Here is a 23,832-nt window from a genome sequence, read left to right on the forward strand (position 1 = left end):
GCACATGTCAGCTGTTCAAAACAGCTGACAGGTCCCGGCTTTGATGCGGGCTCACCGCCGGAGCCTGCATCAAAGAGGCGCTTCTGACCTCGGACGTACTATCCCATCCGAGGTCAGAAAGGGGTTAAAGAAGCTCTCCAATCAAAAGTTTTATCCTCTTAATATATTACAATAATCATATTATATGGCACTGTGTACTTATATTTGCTCATTTTGCCTTTCTACCCAGCTATTTCTTCTCTTTTCCATTAGGTCTATGACATTACATGATTAAAAACTGACTAGCTGAATCCTTCTAAGCTCTATGTAGAAACAGGAAGTCTTTTTTTCCTGCATGAATAGATAAGAAGATGAAGAGGGGAATGGTAAATGCAGGGACAAGAGACTTGCTGTTTCTACATAGAGCAGAGAAAAGAGAATAATTTATGGGTAGAAAGGTAAAATGAGCAATTGTAAGTGCATAGTGCTGCATAATATGATGATTGGAATATATTAAGAGGATAAAAACTTTGATGGGAGTATTTCTTTAAATACTTTTTTTTGTTCGTTTTGATCACCTGCCATAAGGCTATCTTTGGAGAGATATCAATAGCTGGCTTCGGTCATGTGGGATAATAGAGTAGAATGCACTTATATCTACAGTAGAGAAGCAAATATTATAAAAATCAGCAGTCTTAAAGGGGTTGTCCCGTCCAAATCGATAAGTCTGTAGTCACACTGTGTGACTGCAGACTTATGAATCCCCCCAACGCACGCACTGTGCGCTACAGGGGAATTGCCGGTTTCTGACCCAGGACCAGTTATACATACTCCCGGCCAGTGAGAATGACCTCACTTCCACACACTTCTATGGAGTGAGGCAGCGCCCTCTAGCTAGCCATGCCCACTGAATGACCACATCACTAGAAGGGGTGCGGCCTTTCTCAATACAAGTCTATGGAGCGAGGTCTCGCCCACTAGATGGAGCATGGGCGAGAGTATGTATAACGCATAAATACCGTCTGGTAACGGGTCAAAAAACAGCAAATCCCAACAGTGCACAGTACATATGCTGGAGGGATTCATAAGTCTGCAGTCCTACCCAATATCAGAGATACACATATGCCGCAAGTCAGGTGTGTGGGTATGGAGCTGAGCTAGCGCTGATCGATTTTAAGCTTTTAAATGCTGCTGTCAATCACTGACATTGGCATTTAAGTGGTTAAGTTGCTGATGTGAGCGTGCACCGTTCCCCATCAGCCACCCATGACTCCACAATTTCACTATATAATTGAATACTATAGTACTGCAGTACATAGTATAAACTACCAGTGCACACAGATTCAAGTTGGCTAGGTGGATTAAGAAATAAAATAAAAACGAGAAAAAAAAAGTAAAAATAAAATAAAAAAATAAACTTAAAGGGAACCTGTCATATCCTTATTAGCATGTAAACTGTCCCAGTGTGTTGGTAGTGATTAGTGATGCAATGTGCATCACTAACACTTTTTTAAAATTCAAATGCTAGATAAACAAATCAAAATGGCGCTATTCACACTGTGTCTGAAGCCAAAGCAGCAGGCAATCTGGCAGATGTGGTGTGTGAAACTGCCTTGAAAACAATAAATGAATGAACAGTGAAAGAAAGATTGCGGCGCTAAGAGGCACTTACAAAAATTAAAAATGGCGCTGTAATATGTGCAAACAGCACTTTATATAGTTAGATCGTACCTGCTCATTTAGTCTTAGGGGTGTGCTTCATTTCAGTCAGTCACAGTTGTCACCACCTATGCAATTTAAATGATGTTCCCAGGGTTGCGCCGACGTCACTCAAATCTGCTTTGAAAAATCCTGAGCTTGCGCAGTATATCATGGAGCTGCGCATGCGCAGTGTCGAAGCTGGGTGTAATACTGTGTTTTCCCAGAGACGCATGCACGGCGCATGCACGGCTCTCCGATTGACGTGGTGCAACCCGGGGAACAACATCATTCAAACTGCGTGGGTGGCAACAACCTTGACTGAATGAAATGAAGAATGTTCTTATGACCAAATGAGCAGGTACGATGTAACTATATAATGTGCTTTTTTTCATATGATTACAGTGCCATTGTTAATGAAAAAACCGTGTTAGTAATGCACATTGCATCACTAACAATGCACTGGGGACAGTTGAGGTGCTAAAAAGGAAATGACAGGTTCTCTCTAAATCACCTTATTTTATTTCTATATTTTTAAATAGGAAAAGACATTTGATATTGCTGTAAAGCGCCATGGAATAAATGGCGCTATAATAATAAATAATAATAATATTTGTAAAAGTCCAATCTACCAAGATATAAAATGACTTCAAACATATGTTAGAAGTAAAAAAGAAAAAAGTTAAAATGCAAAAACTTCTTTTTTTTTCGGTTGTTGCACTACCCACAAAAAATACAATAAAAAGGTGATTAAAAGAGACAAAGACTGATTACCAATGCATGCGTTGGGACTGGCACCATTCCAGCAGGAGAGGACCTGTGATGGGTTTGTGTGTAACATACTTACCTCATTACATATTCATATATTTATTTATTGAATTTCTACTGCACTGCCTTCATGCTACTTTTGTGACACCATGTACATACAGCTCGGGCAAAAATTAAAAGACAACCACATCAAGACCCTGTCATGGGCAGCCCAATCTCCAGACCTGAACCCAATTGAAAACCTCTGGAATGTAATCAAGAGGATGATGGATAATCACAAGCCATCAAACAAAGAAGAAATGCTTACATTTTTGCACCAGAAGCAGTGGGAAAGACTGGTGGAAAGCATGCCAAGACGCATGAAAGCTGTGATTAAAAATCATGGTTATTCCACAAAATATTGATTACTGAACTCTTCCCGAGTTAACCCCTTAACGACCGCCGATACGCCTTTTAACGGCGGCCGCTAAGGGTACTTAAACCACAGAGGAAAAAGTGAATAGCGCCCCCCAGAGTCGGATTTTCTCTGGGGTCTCGGTTGCCGAGGGTAGCCGAGACCCCAGAGAACATGATTCGGGGGGTTTTTACCGACCCCCGAGTTGCGATCACCGGTAATTAACCGTTTACCGGCGGTCGCAACAACAACAAAAAAACGCGATTTGCCATTTAATTTCTCTGTCCTCCGATGTGATCGCACATCGGAGGACAGAGAAATAAGGTCCCCGATGGCCCCCGATAGCCCCCCAATACTCACCTATCTCCCCCGGTGCTCCTCGTGGCTCCTGATGGGCGCCGCCATCTTTTTCCGGCAAAAAAAATGGCGGGCGCATGCGCAGTGCGCCCGCCGCCCGGCCCCCGAAAGATCTTTGGGGTCTCGGCTGCCGGGGGTAGCCGAGACCCCAAAGAACATGATCGGGGTCGGTTTTTACCGACCCCTGTTTTGCGATCGCCGGTAATTAACTGTTTACCGGCGACTGCAAAAAAAAAAAAAAAAAGCGATCTGTAATTCTCTGTCCTCTGATGTGATCGCACATCAGAGGACAGAGAAATAAGGGGATTCGGGGACCCTATCATACTTACCGGTGTCCCTGGGTCCTCCTGTGTCTCTTCCTGCCGGCCGGCTTCTTCCTCGGGAAAGAAAATGGTGGGCGCATGCGCAGTACGAGTTGGGGCTAAAATTAGGGTTAGGGTTAGGGCTAGGGTTAGGATTAGGGTTGGGGCTAAATTTAGGGTTAGGGTTGGGGCTAAATTTAGGGTTAGGGCTAGGGTTAGGGCTAGGGTTAGGCTACTTTCACACTAGCGTTTTTTGGCTTCCGTCGCAATGCGCCGTTTTGGAGAAAAAACACATCCTGCAAAAGTGCTTGCAGGATGCATTTTTTCTCCATTGACTTGCATTAGTGACACATTGCGACGGATTGCCACACGTCACATTCGTCATGCGACGGATGCGTCGTGCTTTGGCGGACCGTCGGCACAAAAAAACGCTACATGTAACGTTTTTTTGTGCGACGTGTCCACCATTTCCGACCGCGCATGCGTGGCCGGAACGCCACCCCTGCCTCCCCGCACCTCACAATGGGGCAGCGGACGCGTTGAAAAACAGCATCCGCTGCACCCGTTGTGCGGCGCTTACAACGCTAGCGTCGGTACGTCGGCCCGACACACTGCGACGGGCCGAGTACAACGCTAGTGTGAAAGTAGCCTTAGGCTTCTTCCACACTTGCGTCGGTACGGGGCGGTCGCAATGCGTCGGTCCGACGTACCAACGCACGTTGTGAAAATTGTGCACAACGTGGGCAGCGGATGCAGTTTTTCAACGCATCCGCCGCCCAGTCTATGTCCTGGGGAGGAGGGTGCAGAGTTACGGCCACACATGTCCGGAAATGGCGGAAGCGACGTACACAAAAAAGGTTACATTGAACCTTTTTTGATGGTCCGCCAAAACACAACGGATCCAGTGCACGATGGACGCGATGTGTGGCCATCCGTCGGCAATACAAGTCTATGGGCAAAAAAGGCATCCTGTGGGCACATTTGCTGGATCCGTTTTTTGTCCAAAACAACGGATTGCGACGGATGCCACATGACGCAAATGTGAAAGTAGCCTTAGGGCTACGGTTAGGGTTGGGGCTAAAGTTAGGGCTAGGGTTAGGGTTAAATTTAGGGTTAGGGTTAGGGCTAAAGTTAGGGTTAGGGCTAGGGTTGGGGCTAAAATTAGGGTTAGGGTTGGGGCTAAAGTTAGGGTTAGGGTTGGGGCTAAAGTTAGGGTTAGGGTTGGGATTAGGGTTAGGGTTTGGATTAGGGTTGCTATTAGGGTTACGTTTGGGATTAGGATTGGGATTAGGGTTACGTTTGGGATTAGGGTTGGGATTAGGGTTAGGGTTGGGATTAGGGTTAAGGTTAGGGTTGGGATTAGGGTTAAGGTTAGGGTTGGGATTAGGGTTAGGGGTGTATTGGGATTAGGGTTAGGTTTGAGGTTAGGGTTGAGATTAGGATTAGGGGTGTGTTGGATTTAGGGTTCTGATTAGGGTTATGGTTAGAGTTGAGATTAGGGCTGTTTTGGGGTTAGGGTTGTGATTATCGTTAGGGTTGTGATTAGGATTATGGATCGGGTTGAGATTAGGGTTAGGGGTGTGTTGGGGTTAGGGTTGGAGTTAGAATTGGGGGGTTTCCACTGTTTAGGTACATCAGGGGGTCTCCAAACACGACAGCCAATTTTGCGCTAAAAAAGTCAAATGGTGCTCCCTCCCTTCTGAGCTCTGCCGTGCGCCCAAACAGTGGTTTACCCCCACATATGGGGCATCAGCGTACTCGGGATAAATTGGACAACAACTTATGGCGTCCAATTTCTCCTGTTACCCTTGTGAAAATAAAAACTTGGGGGCTAAAAATCTTTTTTGTGGAAAAATTTTTTTTTTTTATTTTCACTACTCTGCATTATAAACTTCTGTGAAGCACTTGAGCATTCAAAGTTCTCACCACATATCTAGATAAGTTCCTTAGGGGGTCTAGTTTCCAAAATTTGGTTACTTGTGGGGGGTTTCTACTGTTTAGGTACATCAGGGGCTCTGCAAACGCAACATAACACCCACAGACAATTCTATCAAAGTCTGCATTCCAAAATGGCACTCCTTCTCTTCCGAGCTCTGCCGTGTGCCCAAACAGTGGTTTACCCCCACATATGGAGTACCAGCATGCTCAGGACAAATTGGAGAACAAATATTGGCGTCCAATTTCTCTTGTTACCCTTGTGAAAATAAAAACTTGGGGGCTAAAAATCTTTTTTGTGGAAAAAAAAATATTTTCTATTTTCACTACTCTGCATTATAAACTTCTGTGAAGCACTTGGGCATTCAAAGTTCTCACCACATATCTAGATAAGTTCCTTGGGGGGTCTAGTTTCCAAAATGAGGTCACTTGTGGGGGGTTTCTACTGTTTAGGTACATCAGTGGCTCTGCAAACGCAACATAACGCCCGCAGACCATTCTATCAAAGCCTGCATTCCAAAATGGCGCTCCTTCCCTTCCGAGCTCTGCCGTGCGCCCAAACAGTGGTTTACCCCCACATATGGGGTACCAGCATACTCAGGACAAATTGGACAACAACGTTTGGGGTTCAATTTCTCTTGTTACCCTTGTGAAAATAAAAATTTGGGGGCTAAAATATCTTTTTTGTGGGAAAAAAATATATTTTTTATTTTCACTACTCTGCATTATAAACTTCTGTGAAGCACATGGGCATTCAAAGTTCTCACCACATATCTAGATAAGTTCCTTGTGGGGTCTACTTTCCAAAATGGGGTCACTTGTGGGGGGTTTCTACTGTTTAGGTATATTAGGGGTCTGCAAACGCAACATAACTCCCGCAGACAATTCTATCAAAGTCTGCATTCCAAAACGGCGCTCCTTCCCTTCTGAGCTCTGCCATGCGCCCAAACAGTGGTTTACCCCCACATTTGGGGTACCAGCATACTCAGTACAAATTGGAAAACAACTTTTGGGGTCCAATTTCTCTTGTTACCCTTGTGAAAATAAAAACTTGGGGGCTAAAAAATCTTTTTTGTGGAAAAAAAAATATTTTTTATTTTCATGACTCTGCATTATAAACTTCTGTGAAGCACTTAGGCATTCAAAGTTCTCACCACACATCTAGATAAGTTCCATGGGGGGTCTAGTTTCCAAAATGGGGTCACTTGTGGGGGGTTTCTACTGTTTAGGCACATCAGGGGCTCTCCAAACGCGACATGGCGTCCGATCTCAATTCCAGTCAATTTTGCATTGAAAAGTCAAATGGCGCTCCTTTGCTTCCGAGCTCAGCCTTGCGCCCAAACAGTGGTTTACCCCCACATGTGGGGTGTCGTTGTACTCAGGACAAATTGTTCAACAACTTCTGGGGTCCATTTTCTCCTGTTACCCTTGGTAAAATAAAAATTTGGAGGCAAAAAGATCATTTTTGTAGAAAAAATGCGATTTTTGTATTTTTACGGCTCTACGTTATAAACTTTTGTGAAGCACCTGGGGGGTTTAAAGTGCTCACCACACATCTAGATAAGTTCCTTAAGGGGTCTAGTTTCCAAAATGGTGTCACTTGTGGGGGGTTTCCACTGTTTAGGCACATCAGGGGCTCTTCAAACGTGACATGGCGTCCGATCTCAATTCCAGCCAATTCTACATTGAAAAAGTAAAACGACACTCCTTCTCTTCCAAGCTCTGCGGTGCGCCCAAACAGTAGTTTACCCCCACATATGGGGTATCGACATACTCAGGAGAAATTGCACGACAACTTTTGTGGTCTAATTTCTCCTGTTACCCTTGTAAAAATAAGAATTTGTGGGCGAAAAGATCATTTTTGTGTAAACAAATGCGATTTTTTTATTTTCACGGCTCTACGTTATAAACTTCTGTGAAGCACTTGGGGGTTCAAAGTGCTCACCACACATCTAGATAAGTTCCTTAAGGGGTCTAGTTTCCAAAATGGTGTCACTTGTGGGGGGTTTCCACTGTTTAGGCACATCAGGGGCTCTCCAAACGCGACATGCGTCCGATCTCAATTCCAGCCAATTCTGCATTGAAAAAGTCAAACGGTGCTCCTTCACTTCCAAGCTCTGCGGTGCACCCAAACACTGGTTTACCTCCACATATGGGGTATCGGCGTACTCAGGAGAAATTGCACAACAAAATTTGTGGTTAAATTTCTGTTTTTACACTTGTGAAAATTAAAAAAAATGGTTCTGAATTAAAATGTTTGCAAAAAAAAGTTAAATGTTCATTTTTTTCTTCCACATTGTTTCAGTTCCTGTGAAGCACGTAAAGGGTTAATAAACTTCTTGAATGTGGTTTTGAGCAGCTTGAGGGGTGCAGTTTTTAGAATGATGTCACACTTGGTTATTTTCTATCATATAGACCCCTCAAAATGACTTCAAAGGTGATGAGGTCCCTAAAAAAAAGACGGTGTTGTAAAAATGAGAAATTGCTGGTCAACTTTTAACCCTTATAACTCCCTAACAAAAAAAAATGTTGTTTCCAAAATTGTGCTGATGTAAAGTAGACATGTGGGAAATGTTATTTATTAACTATTTTTCATGACATATCTCTCTGATTTAAGGGCATAAAAATACAAAATTTGAAAATTGCAAAATTTTAAAACTTTTGGCCATATTTCCATTTTTTTCATAAATAATCGCAAGTAATATCGAAGAAATGTTACCACTAACTTGAAGTACAATATGTCACGAAAAAACATTCTCAGAATCAGTGGGATCCGATAAAGCGTTCCAGAGTTATAACCTCTTAAAGTGACAGTGGTCAGAATTGTAAAAATTGGCTCGGTCATTAAGTACCAAATTGGCTCTGTCACTAAGGGGTTAAAACATTAGTTTCGTTGTTTCTAAATTATTATGAACTTGTTTTCTTTGCATTATTTTAGGTCTGAAAGCACTGGGGGGGGTAATTTTGTCCATTTTTCATTGTCAGAAAAATAATAAAAAAATTATTGCTTGGAAATTTGGAGACATGTTGTCAGAAGTTTATAGACTAAAAGAACAATTTACATTTCACTCAAAAATATACATATAAAGAGAAAAATCTGAAAAACTGAACATTTTGCTGTGGTCTATTTTTTTGCCAGAGCTGTATATGTGATGTCCTCTCGTGTTGTACAGTGGGGCAAAAAAGTATTTAGTCAGTCAGCAATAGTGCAAGTTCCACCACTTAAAAAGATGAGAGGCGTCTGTAATTTACATCATAGGTAGACCTCAACTATGGGAGACAAACTGAGAAAAAAAAATCCAGAAAATCACATTTTCTGTTTTTTTATCATTTTATTTGCATATTATGGTGGAAAATAAGTATTTGGTCAGAAAAAAACAATCAAGATTTCTGGCTCTCACAGACCTGTAACTTCTTCTTTAAGAGTCTCCTCTTTCCTCCACTCGTTACCTGTAGTAATGGCACCTGTTTAAACTTGTTATCAGTATAAAAAGAGACACCTGTGCACACCCTCAAACAGTCTGACTTCAAACTCCACTATGGTGAAGACCAAAGAGCTGTCAAAGGACACCAGAAACAAAATTGTAGCCCTGCACCAGGCTGGGAAGACTGAATCTGCAATAGCCAACCAGCTTGGAGTGAAGAAATCAACAGTGGGAGCAATAATTAGAAAATGGAAGACATTCAAGACCACTGATAATCTCCCTCGGTCTGGGGCTCCACCAAAATCCCACCCCGTGGGGTCAGAATGATCACAAGAACGGTGAGCAAAAATCCCAGAACCACGCGGGGGGACCTAGTGAATGAACTGCAGAGAGCTGGGACCAATGTAACAAGGCCTACCATAAGTAACACACTACGCCACCATGGACTCAGATCCTGCAGTGCCAGACGTGTCCCACTGCTTAAGCCAGTACATGTCCGGGCCCATCTGAAGTTTGCTAGAGAGCATTTGGATGATCCAGAGGAGTTTTGGGAGAATGTCCTATGGTCTGATGAAACCAAACTGGAACTGTTTGGTAGAAACACAACTTGTCGTGTTTGGAGGAAAAAGAATACTGAGTTGCACCCATCCAACACCATACCTACTGTAAAGCATGGTGGTGGAAACATCATGCTTTGGGGCTGTTTCTCTGCAAAGGGGCCAGGACGTCTGATCCGGGTACATGAAAGAATGAATGGGGCCATGTATCGTGAGATTTTGAGTGCAAACCTCCTTCCATCAGCAAGGGCATTGAAGATGATCCAAAGCACACCGCCAGGGCAACGAAGGAGTGGCTTCGTAAGAAGCATTTCAAGGTCCTGGAGTGGCCTAGCCAGTCTCCAGATCTCAACCCTATAGAAAACCTTTGGAGGGAGTTGAAAGTCCGTGTTGCCAAGCGAAAAGCCAAAAACATCACTGCTCTAGAGGAGATCTGCATGGAGGAATGGGCCAACATACTAACAACAGTGTGTGGCAACCTTGTGAAGACTTACAGAAAACGTTTGACCTCTGTCATTGCCAACAAAGGATATATTACAAAGTATTGAGATGAAATTTTGTTTCTGACCAAATACTTATTTTCCACCATAATAAGCAAATAAAATGATAAAAAAACAGAAAATGTGATTTTCTGGATTTTTTTTTCTCAGTTTGTCTCCCATAGTTGAGGTCTACCTATGATGTAAATTACAGACGCCTCTCATCTTTTTAAGTGGTGGAACTTGCACTATTGCTGACTGACTAAATACTTTTTTGCCCCACTGTATGTCACTTTTTTTCAAATGCTCTGTCCATTTCCCTATTTTTTAATGTTTTATTCAAATATAGTCTTTGATATATATTTCATATTTATGGGCTTATGACCATTTCTTCCATTGTTTGCTCTCCTTTTTGGAGAGTAACTATCACTAGTCTGGGGCTGACCTTTTTTTACTTATTAAAAGAGTGGATAACCTCGGACTGGTGTATTTTCTGAATGTTGCCCATTAATAAAAGAGGTCCAAGTGTCCAAGTGTCCCCCTTAAGGATTCAACTGATCAGAAAAACTCAGGTTTTAACTTCCGGATTATATGTTCCTTCCTGTTCTTTAATTATGAAGGGGGTTAAATATCTGATAAATTGAAAAATAAAATAAAAGGGAATAACTATTTTTCTATTCACACATCAACATATTCTGCTGACATAAACATTGCTCTACTTACAGCAGTAACACATCTTATACCCCTACATGTGTCATAACAAGCTAGGTGCCAATCCTCAACTCTTAGAAACGGAAGGCAACCGGCCAATTCTCTGTTATTAAATCTTACAACTAACTAGAGCCAAACCGCTGAACACTGAATCCAGGTAATTCATCTAATAAAATGTTCAGTGTAGTAAAATAAATTGACTCGCAGCACCCGAGTAATTAATAATAATAATGTCTGGGTGAATATCAATACTTCCCTGCAGAATTGGCTGACGAGCTGGAGGAGATACACAGTAGGTACACATATTCCTTCTATGCTGATATTGCACAAATAATAACACAGAAATGACTCATAAGCATTGTTACCATTATGTTATGGTTATGCGTTGACTGATGTCATCTTTGGAAGTGGCGTTATTAATTACTACAACAGCACATAACACATAGAATAGTCCCTTCACTAATGCTTAGGTATCAGATCTTTGTTACGTAAATGTGCTGTCAGGGATATGGGATATTAAAATATTTGTATGCAAAAGTCAATCTTAAAAGTTTTAAGTGAAGCATCAGCTTCCATTCAGTACAGACTCAGGATCATAATATATATGATAATATTTCTTCCACAATGCATAGGAATGGGTCGCATTGAAAAGCCACAAATTAGCTCAAGTTTGTAGGTACTGGATGTACAGAGAATAAAGTCACTCCTTTATGGTGCTCATATCTCAGGGGCAGTGTTGGACTGGGGTGCTAGGGGCTCACCAGAATCATGATGTTGGGGGCCCACTTTTCAGCTACATGCAATATTACCTGGTCCTCGTTTACAAATTTGACTATGCTTTTATATAATAAACTGGGTAGTTTGTTAAGGCGGTTACCCGGGATTTTTATATTACTGGCATATTCTCAGGATAGGTCATCATTATCTGATCGGTGGAGGTGTGACACTTCACACCTCTGACAATGAGCTGTTCCGGATGCCGATGGTGGTCAGGTGTGCTGAGCAGTGGAGCTGCACAGCCCAACTCCATCAACTCCATATTGGTGGCGGCCAGGTGCTGCACATCCCCCCCCCCCAGGCAGTACATGGCCGTGGCCACTAAACCATAGAAAGAGTTGTGTTGTGCAATTCTACAACTCAGCACATCCGGCAGCTACCGCAACTAGCAACAGCTGATTGGTGAGGGTGCTGTGGGCATCACAACCCCACTGATCAGATATTGATGACATCCTCAGGATAGCCCAGCAATATATACGGTCACAGACTACCACTTTAAATGAGGAGATGCTGCCTTTGTTAATAACTGTTGCATTAAGTGTGCATGTAGGGAGGTGGGGTCCCACTCCGCACAGGGAGCCCCAAGGGGTTTACGTGTTCTTCTGTGGCACAGTCTGAGGAGTTTAGCCAAAGGGTTGCTGGAAGAGCAGGTAAGACATACGTGATGTGTGCCGTGGGGATACCAGCAAGGCACTTTCTCTTAAATCTCTGCCATAAATAAAGTTTATCTACAACAATGCATAATGTCACAGACAATCAGAAGCTAAGAATTCTTGAAGAACACCTGTAAAAGAGAATTTCCAGGACTTTAATACTGATGACTGATCCAAGCAAATGAAGGTGCCATTCACAGCCACCACACAATGTATGAAGTTGTTATCCTTCATGTAGCAGATCACTGGTGGTGTGATGGGTCAAACCCACTGATACTGATGACGTATTCTGAGGATAGGTCACCAATAATAAAGTCATGGAAAACAACTTTAGTCAAGTCAGTAGGTTTTTGGATTGAGAAAATATGTGAACATATCCACTTTATTCAAGCCACAATGTTATATGGGATCACTAACCCCTGCAAAGCAAATTGTCTTCAAAATAAATTTATGTTAAGAGAGTTGCTAGAAATGCCATGTCGGGCGTCAGATCGTTTTTCAGCATAAAAACTTCTATACAATTCTTTACTACAGTCATTTCATGCTATAAATATTAAAACAGACTTGTTAAGTACGTTCTCGTACACACTGTGCTACATAGTAACTCCACAGTCTTGTCTGTACACATAGTTTACATAATTTACAGTAAAGTATGTGAGTAAAGCAACAAAGTATAAAACAAATCGATAATAACATCAGTCGGTAAGTTCTAAGTAGCATAAAAGTGCTGTGTTGTCCAGGATTTACACACTGACTGACACTTTTTAGATGTCAGGTTATATTCAAACATTAAATCATTTTCTACCAGCCAAGATTTATATCCAGCACACACCCTAGCATCACATTTGCAATTCCAAATAAAGCATAATTTGCAAAATATAATCTAATTATCCTGCACAATTTTCCCTTTCACTACAGTCTAAGCATGGGGTTATCATAGTCAATGTATCAGACAGATAAAGTAGGGGTGTTCAAGCAAATTCCATCATAAAAAAGTGTTTAAGAAAAACCATTTTTTGGCATTGCAACTTAACCCAATATAAGTTGCATCTCATGAAGTACAGTAGGGTTTGAGCCCGTAGAAGCGCGTTGACAGCGCGAAACGGCCGTAGTTCTTCACAGTATGCCGCTCACTCCCTGTCTACTGTGTTGTTTGTTACATTGATGGAATAAATAATTTTACAACAGAGCCTGGTGAGTGATGCTTTTCACTTTTTTCTTGTATGACACTGACATACAATAGGGATTAGTTTTGCCACTTCTACATTATACTGCAGGCCTCCTTTTCATTGTATAAAGAGGAACTAAACAGTAACAACCACCTGAGCCCCCCAAAATGACCCCCATATACCACTACTAGATTTCTCAAAGAATTTAAGGATGAAATTGTTCGCCTGTCCTAGTAAAATTACCACCCAGACTAGGCGTTAATTTGTCGTACCCTGCAAAACGTATGTACCGTATATTTTTAAATAACCCTACATGCAGCATTTCTAGGTGTAGTCTCATCACGTCCTTTTAAAATACATTTTATATAGAAATAGCTCAATTGACCATTTATAGACATTTCTGAATATAAAAAAGCATTTTCTTCAGATGTCTCAAATGGAATATATAAAACTTTATGACGGAATTTGATACAGTGTATTCCACAAAGTCATAGCCGGAAAATACAATGCATTCTTTTAGCTTCATATAATAACCATGTGTTCCAGACGGGATGCAGTGTCCACAGTAAGATTATTGTAATGAACTGTGAAACTTAAAATCACAGAAATGATATTTATAGTGATTATTACATCATATTTAAGGGCTATTGATTTATACTTTTAGTTGCAGAACAAACTTACACGTTTTTCAGTACTAATACAGAATGTACTCCCCAGCAGCAAATATGACAAATTACTCACCTTCTTAAGATGTGTCAGTGTTTGATGCAGGTTCTTCCTGGCAGAACGTATTATAAATAATCCAGTGACTTTTAGTGTCTCTGCTGCAAAGTGCAGTCCTGTTCTTCAGTATGGAGCTCCTTGGTTCTCCCTGGGGAAGGCAGTTGCAGGCAGAGTGTGTGGAGAGGGAGGGCAGAGCTAGTATCTGACTGATTGATTGCCAGAGCTGGGGTACCTGCCTCCCCTCACTCCTCCTCCCTCTTCCCCCACCTCTGTCTGTCTCGCTTTCTTTCTGGAACTATTGGACACCTGCTACTGGATGTAGGTGTAACGTTCAACCACCCAGAGGAAATGGGGTGGCAAAAGTTATTACACCCATATTTTAGTATTTTTTTTAATTTGCTTTAGAGGTGCAGCACACCAGTTCTGTATGTATTAACCCATTACTTGCCAAATTAGCAATTTTCATTTTTTATTTTTTTTTAATGACAGATTTTTAATGATTTGGGTCCTAATGAATCAGAAACATAATTTGCAAAAGTACGGATTTTTCAGAAAAGTGCGTCCCAATATTCAATTAAAAATGACGATGACATGATTTCCTATTTTGAAAACATTCCTTTTACAAACACAACACTAAAAATTGGACCTAATTATCCAATTGGACCTAATTATAAAAATTATAAAATCTTAGTTGCTAGAAGCTAAAGATTAGGACATTGGTAGATAATGGGTTAACACCTCAATGACGAGGAATGAATGGGCCTTATTGACTGGCCATTTTTTTTATTTTCCCCTCTCTGCTTTATAGTGGCAAATTTGTTTATTTTTTTTCACTGACATCACTGTATGAGGCATTGTTCATTTTTGATTAAGGAGTTGTTTTGTAATATTTCATGTAGTGGAGAATCTTTAATTTTGCATTGATTTACATTTTCTTCCCAGATTTTTTAAATTTACACAGATATATGTACACACACACACACACACACACACACACACACACACACACACACACACGTACCATTGCCTGAATGACTTGGGTCAAACGTTTGGGATATCCTCCCACAAGCTTCTCACAATAGTTGGTCTGAATTTGGGCCCATTCCTCCTGACAAAACTGGTTACTCATCCAGGTTTGTAGGTTGCCTTGCTCGCACCTGCCTTTTCAGCTTTGCCCATACATTTTCAATAGGATTAAGATCAGTGCTTTGTTATGGCCACTCCTATACGTTGACTTTGTTGTCCTTAAGCCACTTTGTTACCATTTTGGCAGTATGCTTTGGGTCTTTGTCCATTTGGAAAACCGATTTCCGCCAAAGCTTTAACTTCCTGGCTGATGTCTTGAGATGTTGCTTCAGTATTGCCACCTAATCTTTTCTCATGATGCATCTATTTTGTGAAGTGCACTAATCCCTTCTGCAGCAAAACAAATACACAACATGATGCTGCCACCCCTGTGTTTCACAGTTGGGATGGTGTTTTTAGGCTTTCAAGCATCTCCTTTTTTCCTCCAAAAAATAATGATGATCATTATGCACAAAAAGTTCAATTTTAGATTAATCAGACCACAGGATGTCTACAAAAATTAAGGTCTTAGTTCCTGTGTGAATTTGCAAACATTAATCTGGCTTTTTTATGTTTCTTTTGGCGTAATGGCTTCTTTCTGGCAGACTGGCCTTTCAGCCCTTGTTGATACAGTACTCATTTCATTGTGGATATTGACACAATCTTACCAGCTTCCACCATCATCTTCACAAGGTCTTTTGCTTTTGTCCTTGGATTGATATATACATGTCGGACCAAAGCACATTCATTTCTGGGATACAGAACCCGTCTCCTTCCTGAGCCAAAAGTAGATTTACAAAATACTAACAAACTAATAAAAGAAGAAATTTAGACTTTTAGGAATAAAACAGTAAGGCTGTGTGCACGCGTTGCATTTTTTTCACGTTTTTCGTGTTTTTTCACTATAAAAACGTGCTAAAAATGCATAAAAACACATACATATGCATCCTATCATTTAGAATGTATTCTGCAATTTTTGTGCACATGATGCGTTTTTTCCATGAAAAAACGAATTGCCGTAAAAAACACAGCATGTTCATTAATTTTGTGTTTTTTTTCGTGTTTTTCCCGCTATATAATGCATTGGGAAAGCTCCGGGAAAAAACGCGAAAAAAAGGGCAAAAAAGCAGTAAAAAAGCGAAAAAAACGCATGCGGTTTTCTTGCAGAAAATGGCCAGTTTTCTTCAGGAATTTTCTGCAAGAAATTCTTACGTGTGCACATACCCTGACAATACAGTGTCAGGAATCTGCATAATTAATCATATGCAAAATAGTTACAATTCAAATTTATGTATGAGCTAGCAAAGATGATTGTCTATAAAATGATGGGAGTCTCACGTTCATAGCTGTAGTGGGGATGGTGAGAAGGTGAGAAAATGGAGCCTGAAAGTCAAAAGTTCAAAACATTGCTACCCTTTTGGTCATTACTGTGTATATATATATATATATATATATATATATATATATGTATATACTAGATGGTGGCATTCAATATGTATGTATGTATATAGCAGCCACATAGTATATAGTACAGGCCACATAGTATTTGTACTACATGCCTCCTATATACTACGTGGCCTGTGCTATATACTATGTGGCTGCTATATACATACATACATACATATTGTAGAATACCCGATGCGTTAATAAAGGCCACGCAGTATATAACAGTGGCCACGCAGTATACAACACAGCCCAAACAGTATATAGCAGCCACGCAGTATATAACACAGCCCAAACAATATATAACACAGTCCACGTACTATATAACACAGCCCACGCAGTATATAGCAGCCACGCAGTATATAACAGTGGCCAAGCAGTATATAACACAGCCCAAACAGTATATAACACAGCCCACGTACTATATAACACAGCCCACGCAGTATATAGCAGCCATGCAGTATGTAACACAGGCGACGTAGTATATAACACAGGCCACGCAGTATATAACACAGGGCACGTAGTATATAGCACAGCCCACGCAGTATATAAAACTGCCCATGTAGTATATAGCAGCCACGTGGTATATAACACAGCCCACGTAGTATTTAGCAGTGTGGGCACCATATCCCTGCTAAAAAAATAATTAAAATAAAAAATAGTTATATACTTACCCGCCGGGATCCAGCGAAGCTCTGGCGATGCGCTCGCGCCTGCCGCCATCTTCCGTTCCCAGGATGCATTGCAAAATTACCCAGATGACTTAGCAGTCTCGCGATACTCGAGTATAAGCCTAGGGTGGATGCAGCAGCTACCAGTAAATGTCAAAAATAAAAATAGATACCAATAAAAGTAAAATTAATTGAGACATCAGTAGTTTAAGTGTTTTTGAATATCCATATTGAATCAGGAGCGCCATATAATGCTCCATACAGTTCATTATGGCCCCATAAGATGCTCCATACAAAATAGGCCCCATATAATGCTCCATATACAAATATGCCCCTTATAATGCTCCATGCAGTTCTTTATGTCCCCATAGATGCCCCATATAATGCTCCATGCAGTTCTTTATGGCCCCATAGATGCTCCATATAATGCTCCATGCAGTTCTTTATGGCCCCATAGATGCCCCATATAATGCTCCATGCAGTTCTTTATGGCCCCATAGATGCTCCATATAATGCTCCATGCAGTTATGGCCCCATACATGCCCCATATAATGCTCCATGCAGTTCATTATGGCCCCATGTAATGCTCCATATAATGCTCCATGCAGTTTATTATGGCCCCATAGATGCCCCATATAATGCTCCATGCAGTTCTTTATGGCCCCATGTAATGCTCCATATAATGCTCCATGCAGTTTATTATGGCCCCATAGATGCCCCATATAATGCTCCATGCAGTTCATTATGGCCCCATATAATGCTCCATGCAGTTCTTTATGGCCCCATAGATGCCCCATATAATGCTCCATGCAGTTCTTTATGGCCCCATAGATGCCCCATATAATGCCCCATATAATGCTCCATGCAGTTCTTTATGGCCCCATGTAATGCTCCATATAATGCTCCATGCAGTTCTTTATGGCGCCATATAATGCCCCATATAACGCTCCATGCAGTTATGGCCCCATAGATGCCCCATATAATGCCCCATATAATGCTCCATGCAGTTATGGCCCCATAGATGCCCCAAATAATGCTCCATGCAGTTCTTTATGGCGCCATATAATGCCCCATATAACGCTCCATGCAGTTATGGCTCCATAGATGCCCCATATAATGCTCCATGCAGTTCTTTATGGCCCCATAGACACTCCATATAGCATTGTGCCACATGTAATGCTGCTGCTGCACTAAAAAAAAAATGACATACTCACCTCTCGTCGCTGCCCGCTGCTCCTCAGCGTCCCGTCTCTCCGCACTGACTGTTCAGGCAGAGGGCGGCACGCACACTAATAGGTCATTGCGCCCTCTGACCTGAACAGTCACTGCAGAGGACGCGGAAGACGAGGCGGCGGTGGAACGAAGGAAGGTGAATATGACATACTCACCTGCTCCCGGCACTCCTGACGCGGTCCCTGCATGTCCCACTTCTCCGGGAGCGGCAGCTTCTTCCTGTAGCGAGCGGTCACATGGTACCGCTCATTACAGTAATAAATATGCAGCTCCACCCCTATGGGAGTGGAGTCCATATTCATTACTTTAATGAGCGGTACCAGTGACCGCTGAACAGGGGAAGAAGCTGCCGCACCCCAAGACCGTGGGACATGCAGGGACCGCACCAGGAGCGCCGGGAGCAGATGAGTATTTGACAGGTGTCGCTCCTCCTCACCCGCCGACCTGTCATGATTCTCAATGGCGAGAGAACATAGCCCAGCATATATAAGAACTAGCTCTTGGAAGATGGAATCTAAACTGACCATGAACTAAACCTGCCGCACAATTAACAGTGGCCGGGTAGCGTGCCTACGTTTTATCCCTAGACGCCCAGCGCCAGCCGGAGGACTAACTAATCCTAGCAGAGGAAAATACAGTCCTGGCTCACCTCTAGAGAAATTTCCCCAAAAGGCAGACAGAGGCCCCCACATATATTGGCGGTGATTTTAGATGAAATGACAAACGTAGTATGATAATAGGTTTAGCAAAATCGAGGTCCGCTTGCTAGATAGCAGGAAGACAGAAAGGGCACTTTCATGGTCAGCTGAAAACCCTATCAAAACACCATCCAGAAATTACTTTAAGACTCTAGTATTAACTCATAACACCAGAGTGGCAATTTCAGATCACAAGAGCTTTCCAGACACAGTAACGAAACAGCAGCTGTGAACTGGAACAAAATGCAAAAACAAACAAGGACGAAAGTCCAACTTAGCTGGGAGTTGTCTAGTAGCAGGAACATGCAAAGAAAGGCTTCTGATTACATTGTTGACCGGCATGAAACTGACAGAGGAGCAAGGTTATATAGAGACTCCCACATCCTGATGGGAACAGGTGAACAGAGAGGATGATGCACACAAGTTCAATTCCACCAGTGGCCACCGGGGGAGCCCAGAATCCAATTTCACAACAGTACCCCCCCCCTCAAGGAGGGGGCACCGAACCCTCACCAGAACCACCAGGGTGATCAGGATGAGCCCTATGAAAGGCACGGACAAGATCGGAGGCATGAACATCAGAGGCAGTCACCCAAGAATTATCCTCCTGACCGTATCCCTTCCATTTGACCAGATACTGGAGTTTCCGTCTGGAAACACGGGAGTCTAAGATCTTTTCCACAACGTACTCCAACTCACCCTCAACCAACACCGGAGCAGGAGGCTCAACGGAAGGCACAACCGGTACCTCATACCTACGCAATAATGACCGATGAAAAACATTATGAATAGAAAAAGATGCAGGGAGGTCCAAACGGAAGGACACAGGGTTAAGAATCTCCAATATCTTGTACGGGCCGATGAACCGAGGCTTAAACTTAGGAGAAGAAACCCTCATAGGGACAAAACGAGAAGACAACCACACCAAGTCCCCAACACAAAGCCGAGGACCAACACGACGACGGCGGTTGGCAAAAAGCTGAGTCTTCTCCTGGGACAACTTCAAATTGTCCACTACCTGCCCCCAAATCTGATGCAACCTCTCCACCACAGCATCCACTCCAGGACAATCCGAAGATTCCACCTGACCGGAGGAAAATCGAGGATGAAACCCCGAATTACAGAAAAACGGGGACACCAAGGTGGCAGAGCTGGCCCGATTATTGAGGGCGAACTCCGCCAATGGCAAAAAAGCAACCCAATCATCCTGATCCGCAGACACAAAACACCTCAAATATGTCTCCAAGGTCTGATTAGTCCGCTCGGTCTGGCCATTAGTCTGAGGATGGAAAGCAGACGAAAAAGACAAATCTATGCCCATCCTAGCACAGAATGCCCGCCAAAATCTAGACACGAATTGGGTCCCTCTGTCAGAAACGATATTCTCCGGAATACCATGCAAACGAACAACATTTTGAAAAAACAGAGGAACCAACTCGGAAGAAGAAGGCAACTTAGGCAAGGGAACCAAATGGACCATCTTAGAGAAACGGTCACACACCACCCAGATGACAGACATCTTCTGAGAAACAGGCAGATCCGAAATAAAATCCATCGAGATGTGCGTCCAAGGCCTCTTCGGAATAGGCAAGGGCAACAACAATCCACTAGCCCGAGAACAACAAGGCTTGGCCCGAGCACAAACGTCACAAGACTGCACAAAGCCTCGCACATCTCGTGACAGGGAAGGCCACCAGAAGGACCTTGCCACCAAATCCCTGGTACCAAAGATTCCAGGATGACCTGCCAACGCAGAAGAATGAACCTCAGAGATGACTCTACTGGTCCAATCATCAGGAACAAACAGTCTACCAGGTGGGCAACGATCCGGTCTATCCGCCTGAAACTCCTGCAAGGCCCGCCGCAGGTCTGGAGAAACGGCAGACAATATCACTCCATCCTTAAGGATACCTGTGGGCTCAGAATTACCAGGGGAGTCAGGCTCAAAACTCCTAGAAAGGGCATCCGCCTTAACATTCTTAGAACCCGGTAGGTATGACACCACAAAATTAAACCGAGAGAAAAACAACGACCAGCGCGCCTGTCTAGGATTCAGGCGCCTGGCAGACTCAAGGTAAATTAAATTTTTGTGGTCAGTCAATACCACCACCTGATGTCTGGCCCCCTCAAGCCAGTGACGCCACTCCTCAAAAGCCCACTTCATGGCCAAAAGCTCCCGATTCCCAATATCATAATTCCGCTCGGCGGGCGAAAATTTACGGGAAAAAAAAGCACAAGGTCTCATCACGGGGCAGTCGGAACTTCTCTGCGACAACACCGCCCCAGCTCCGATTTCAGAAGCGTCGACCTCAACCTGAAAAGGAAGAGCAACATCAGGCTGACGCAACACAGGGGCGGAAGAAAAGCGGCGCTTAAGCTCCCGAAAGGCCTCCACAGCATCAGGGGACCAATCAGCAACATCAGCACCCTTCTTAGTCAAATCACTCAATGGTTTAACAACATCAGAAAAACCAGCAATAAATCGACGATAAAAGTTAGCAAAGCCCAAAAATTTCTGAAGACTCTTAAGAGAAGAGGGTTGCGTCCAATCACAAATAGCCTGAACCTTGACAGGATCCATCTCGATGGAAGAGGGGGAAAAAATGTATCCCAAGAAGGAAATCTTTTGAACCCCAAAAACGCACTTAGAACCCTTCACACACAAGGAATTAGACCGCAAAACCTGAAAAACCCTCCTGACCTGCTGGACATGAGAGTCCCAGTCATCCGAAAAAATCAGAATATCATCCAGATACACAATCATAAATTTATCCAAATAATCGCGGAAAATGTCATGCATAAAGGACTGGAAGACTGAAGGGGCATTTGAAAGACCAAAAGGCATCACCAAATACTCAAAGTGGCCCTCGGGCGTATTAAATGCGGTTTTCCACTCATCCCCCTGCTTGATTCGCACCAAATTATACGCCCCACGGAGATCAATCTTAGAGAACCACTTGGCCCCCTTTATACGAGCAAACAAATCAGTCAGCAGTGGTAACGGATATTGATATTTAACCGTGATTTTATTCAAAAGCCGATAATCAATACACGGCCTCAAAGAGCCATCTTTCTTAGACACAAAGAAAAAACCGGCTCCTAAGGGAGATGACGAAGGACGAATATGTCCCTTTTCCAAGGACTCCTTTATATATTCTCGCATAGCAGCGTGTTCAGGCACAGACAGATTAAATAAACGACCCTTAGGGTATTTACTACCCGGAATCAAATCTATGGCACAATCGCACTCCCGGTGCGGAGGTAGTGAACCAAGCTTGGGTTCTTCAAAAACGTCACGATAGTCAGACAAGAATTCAGGAATCTCAGAGGGAATAGATGATGAAATGGAAACCAAAGGTACGTCCCCATGAGTCCCTTTACATCCCCAGCTTAACACAGACATAGCTTTCCAGTCGAGGACTGGGTTATGAGATTGCAGCCATGGCAATCCTAGCACCAAAACATCATGTAGATTATACAGCACCAGAAAGCGAATAATCTCCTGGTGATCCGGATTAATACGCATAGTTACTTGTGTCCAGTATTGTGGTTTATTACTAGCCAATGGGGTGGAGTCAATCCCCTTCAGAGGTATAGGAGCTTCCAAAGGCTCCAAATCATACCCACAGCGTTTGGCAAAGGACCAATCCATAAGACTCAAAGCGGCGCCAGAGTCGACATAGGCGTCCGCGGTAATAGATGATAAAGAACAAATCAGGGTCACAGATAGAATAAACTTAGACTGTAAAGTGCTAATTGAAACAGACTTGTCAAGCTTCTTAGTACGCTTAGAGCATGCTGATATAACATGAGTTGAATCACCACAATAGAAGCACAACCCATTTTTTCGTCTAAAATTCTGCCGCTCGCTTCTGGACAGAATTCTATCACATTGCATATTTTCTGGCGTCTTCTCAGTAGACACCGCCAAATGGTGCACAGGTTTGCGCTCCCGCAGACGCCTATCGATCTGAATAGCCATTGTCATGGACTCATTCAGACCCGCAGGCACAGGGAACCCCACCATAACATCCTTAATGGCATCAGAGAGACCTTCTCTGAAAATCGCCGCCAGGGCGCACTCATTCCACTGAGTAAGCACAGACCATTTACGGAATTTTTGGCAGTATATTTCAGCTTCATCTTGCCCCTGAGATAGGGACATCAAAGCTTTTTCCGCCTGAAGCTCTAAATGAGGTTCCTCATAAAGCAACCCCAAGGCCAGAAAAAACGCATCCACATTGAGCAACGCAGGATCCCCTGGTGTCAATGCAAAAGCCCAATCTTGAGGGTCGCCCCGGAGCAAGGAAATTACAATCCTGACCTGCTGTGCAGGATCTCCGGCAGAGCGAGACTTCAGGGACAAAAACAATTTGCAATTATTTTTAAAATTTTGAAAGCAAGATCTATTCCCTGAAAAAAATTCAGGCAAAGGAATTCTAGGTTCAGACATAGGTGCATGAACAACAAAATCTTGCAAATTTTGTACCTTCGTGGCGAGATTATTCAAACCTGTAGCTACACTCTGAAGATCCATTTCAAACAGGTGAACACAGAGCCATTCAAGGATTAGAAGGAGAGAAAGAGAGGAAGGCTGCAGTATAGGCAGACTAGCAAGTGATTCAATTATGAGCACACTCAGAACTAGAGAAAAAAAAAAAAAAATTTTCAGCAGACTTCTTTTTTCTCTCCTTTCTCAGCCAATAATTTAACCCTTTTTGGCCGGTCAAACTGTCATGATTCTCAATGGCGAGAGAACATAGCCCAGCATATATAAGAACTAGCTCTTGGAAGA

The 23,832-nt window shown here is 42.8% G+C and overlaps 1 protein-coding gene across 2 annotated transcripts in view; it reads right to left on the minus strand.

Moving 5' to 3' along the window:
* CHRDL1 (chordin like 1) overlaps positions 1-14,140 on the minus strand; it is a 205,942-nt gene extending 191,802 nt beyond the window's left edge. Inside the window, exon 1 of one of the 2 annotated variants that reach the window (XM_077285155.1) lies at positions 13,946-14,046. The gene's annotated coding sequence lies outside the window, so the exon portion shown is untranslated. Of the gene's footprint in view, positions 1-13,945 lie in introns of both variants that reach the window. The other variant, XM_077285153.1, reaches the window with a different exon arrangement.
* Between the last annotated feature and the right edge of the window lie 9,692 nt (positions 14,141-23,832).

This window comes from Ranitomeya variabilis, chromosome 2 (genome assembly GCF_051348905.1).
Source record: "Ranitomeya variabilis isolate aRanVar5 chromosome 2, aRanVar5.hap1, whole genome shotgun sequence".
In the NCBI taxonomy this organism is placed as follows: Eukaryota; Metazoa; Chordata; class Amphibia; order Anura; family Dendrobatidae; genus Ranitomeya; species Ranitomeya variabilis.